Consider the following 4,402-nt stretch of genomic DNA (forward strand, 5'->3'; position numbering starts at 1 on the left):
CAAGCATACCCATACCATGATGCAACCATATAAAGCCCGCCTCATCTCAGCTCACTGGTCACCATAGCAGCACCAACCCGTAGCACGCACTACAGCAGGTATATTTCACTGGTCACCCCCAAGCCAATTCCTCATTTGGCCGCCTTTCCTTCCTTCTCTGCTGCCAATGACTGGAATGAATTGCAAAAATCACTGAGCTGAAGACTCATATGATGCTGTTTGTCGGGCCTCTGGCAGTCTCTATGGGGTGCACAGGGTTCAATTCTTGGACCGACTCACTTCTCTGTATACATCAATATGTCGCTCTTGCTGCTGGTGAGTCTCTGATCCACCTCTACGCAGACGACACTATTCTGTATACTTCTGGCCCTTCTTTTGACACTGTGTTAACAACCCTCCAGGCGAGCTTCAATGCCATACAACTCCCTTCCGTGGCCTCCAATTGCTCTTAAATACAAGTAAAACTAAATGCATGCTCTTCAACCGATCGCTGCCTGCACCTGCCCGCCTGTCCAACATCACTACTCTGGACGGCTCTACTTAGAATATGTGGACAACTACAAATACCTAGGTGTCTGGTTAGACTGTAAACTCTCCTCCAACTCACATCAAACATCTCCAATCCAAAGTTAAATCTAGAATTGTCTTCCTATTCCGGAACAAAGCATCCTTCACTCATGCTGCCAAACATACCCTTGTAAAACTGACCATCCTACCAATCCTCGACTTCGGTGATGTCATTTACAAAATAGCCTCCAAAACCCTACTCAATAAATTGGATGCAGTCTATCACAGTGCCATCCGTTTGTCACCAAAGCCCCATATACTACCCACCACTGCGACCTGTACACTCTCGTTGGCTGGCCCACGCTTCATACTCGTCGCCAAACCCACTGGCTCCAGGTCATCTACAAGACCCTGCTAGGTAAAGTCCCCCTTATCTCAGCTCGCTGGTCACCATAGCAGCACCTACCTGTAGCACGCGCTCCAGCAGGTATATCTCTCTGTCACCCCCAAACCAATTCTTCCTTGGCCGCCTCTCCTTCCAGTTCTCTGCTGCCAATGACTGGAACGAACTACAAAAATCTCTGAAACTGGAAACACTTATCTCCCTCACTAGCTTTAAGCACCAGCTGTCAGAGCAGCTCATAGATTACTGCACCGTACATAGCCCATCTATAATTTAGCCCAAACAACTACCTCTTTACCTACTGTATTTATATTATTTATTTTGCTCCTTTGCACCCCATTATTTCTATTCTCTACTTTGCACATTCTTCCACTGCAAACCAACCATTCCAGTGTTTTTACTTGCTATATTGTATTTACCTTCGCCACCATGGCCTTTTTTTATTTTTATTATATTTATATATTTGTTTCCTTAGTCTGGAAGGAGAGTTTACAGTCTAACCAGACACCTAGGTATTTGTAGTTGTCCACATATTCTAAGTCAGAGCCGTCCAGAGTAGTGATGTTGGACAGGCGGGCAGGTGCAGGCAGCGATCGGTTGAAGAGCATGCATTTAGTTTTACTTGTATTTAAGAGCAATTGGAGGCCACGGAAGGAGAGTTGTATGGCATTGAAGCTCGCCTGGAGGGTTGTTAACACAGTGTCAAAAGAAGGGCCAGAAGTATACAGAATAGTGTCGTCTGCGTAGAGGTGGATCAGAGACTCACCAGCAGCAAGAGCGACATCATTGATGTATACAGAGAAGTGAGTCGGTCCAAGAATTGAACCCTGTGCCACCCCCATAGAGACTGCCAGAGGCCCGGACAAACAGCATCATATGAGTCTTCAGCTTCAGTGATTTTTGCAATTCATTCCAGTCATTGGCAGCAGAGAACTGGAAGGAAAGGCGGCCAAATGAGGAATTGGCTTTGGGGGTGACCAGTGAAATATACCTGCTGTAGTGCGTGCTACGGGTTGGTGCTGCTATGGTGACCAGTGAGCTGAGATGAGGCGGGGCTTTATCATGGTTGCATCATGGTATGGGTATGCTTGACATCGGCAAATACTGGGAAGTTTTTTCAGAATAAAAATAAACGGGATGGAGCTAAGCACAGGCAAAATCCTAGAGGAATTCCTTTCTTCAGTCTGCTTTACACCAGACACTGGGAGATTAATTGACCTTTAAGCAGGACAAAAACCTACAACACAAGGCCAAATCTACACTGGAGTTGCTTACCAAGAAGACAGCGAATGTTCCTCAGTGGCCAAGTCACAGTTTTGACTTAAATCTGCTTGAATATCCATGGAAACACTTGAAAATGATCTAGCCATGATCCCCAACACCTTGACAGAGCCTGAAGAATTATGAAAATACATTGAACAAAAATATAAACACAACATGCAAAAATGTCAAAGATTTTACTGAGTTACAGTTCATATAAGGAAATCAGTCAATTGAAATAAATCCATTAGGCCCAAATCTATATATTTCACATGACTGGGAATGCAGATATGCAAAGATACCTTTAAAAAAAAAAAATGGCAAAAAGTGTGGCATGGGCCCTCAAATCCCTTTTGTTTATCCCATGTGTAACTCTGTTGTTTTTGTCGCACTGCTTTGCTTTATCTTGGCCAGGTCACAGTTGTAAATGAGAAGTTGTTCTCAACTGGCCTACCTGGTTAAATAAAGGTGAAATAAAAAATCCTCAAAGTTCTACAACTGTACCATTGAGAGCATTTTGACTGGCTACATCAGTGCCTGGTATGGCCCTCGATCACATGGTGCTACGGAGGGTGGTGAGGACAGCTCAGTACATCACTGGGGCTGAGCTCCCTGCCATCCAGGACATCTACAGTGGGGAGAACAAGTATTTGATACACTGCCGATTTAGCAGGTTTTCCTACTTACAAAGCATGTAGAGGTCTGTAATTTTTTATCATAGGTGCACTTCAACTGTGAGAGACGGAATCTAAAACAAAAATCCAGAAAATCACATTGTATGATTTTTAAGTAATTCATTTGCATTTTATTGCATAAGTATTATAGTATTATTATTATCCTTTTCCGCAGCAACCAGTGATCCGGGTCAACAGCATCAATGTAACAGTTTAACTTTACGTCCGTCCCCTCGCCCATACCCGGGCTCGAACCAGGGACCCTCTGCACACATCAACAACTGACACCCACGAAGCATCGTTACCCATCGCTCCACAAAAGCCGCGGCCCTTGCAGAGCAAGGGGAACCACTACTTTAAGGTCTCAAAGCGAGTGACGTCACCGATTGAAACGCTATTAGCGCGATTAGCGCGCACCACCGCTAACTAGCTAGCCATTTCACAAGGGGAAAGGAGCAAGGGGAACCACTACTTTAAGGTCTCAAAGCGAGTGACGTCACCGATTGAAACGCTATTAGCGCTATTAGCGCGCACCACCGCTAACTAGCTAGCCATTTCACATCAGTTACAGTTACACTGTGTCTAAAATGACGTTGGAGGCGGTTTATGGTAGATAAATTAACATTCAATTCTCTGGCAACAGCATGCCAATTGCACACTCCCTTAGAACTTGAGATATCTATGGCATTGTGAGCGACAATTTGTAAGTCGCTCTGGATAAGAGCGTCTGCTAAATGACTTAAATGTAAATGTAAATGTGTGATAAAACTGCACATTTTAAAATGGCCTTTTATTGTCCCCAGCACAAGGTGCACCTCTGTAATGATCATGCTGTTTAATCAGTTTCTTGATATGCCACACCTGTCAGGTGGATGGATTATCTTGGCAAAGGTGAAATGCTCACTAACAGGGATGTAAACACATTTGTGCACAACATTTTTGAGAAATAAGATATTTGTGCATATGGAACATTTCTGGGATCTTTTAATTTAGCTCATGAAACATGGGACCAACACTTTACATGCTTCGTTTATATTTCTGTAATGGACTAATGTTGCACAACACAGTTGTATTAAGCTTTTAGGGTGGGTTGCACCGACATGGTTTAAATTAATCTATGATTAGAGCTAATGTAGGTTTTGTAAATCTAGGTTTATAATTAAGCAGAGATTTGTTGTACCACTTAATTTGTATTAATTTAAATTCCTCAGGTAGGTCCTCCTCAGTCTCCTGCCAAAGTTATACAGAACTGCTACTGCAATAATGATTGTCAGTGTAGTGTCCATCTTCGTGTGGAGCCCCTCCTGTAGGCACTGTAATATTTTTTTCCACACTCCAACAACTCTATTATGAGACATCTTGCCAGGATATGAGATGTGTTGTATTCTCTCTCTTCAGATGTCTGGCGGTTTAAAAAGGGAGTGCTAAGTTACCCACGACATATCCATTGTCACGGAATACTTCTCCATTCTCGCCACCAGGGTTGGGAATAGCAATGTGTGTACAGTCTATTGYCCCTAGTACACCTGGGAATCTAGCTGTCTTATAAAATCCGGCT

Source organism: Salvelinus sp. IW2-2015, linkage group LG14 (assembly GCF_002910315.2).
Source record: "Salvelinus sp. IW2-2015 linkage group LG14, ASM291031v2, whole genome shotgun sequence".
Lineage (NCBI taxonomy): Eukaryota > Metazoa > Chordata > Actinopteri > Salmoniformes > Salmonidae > Salvelinus > Salvelinus sp. IW2-2015.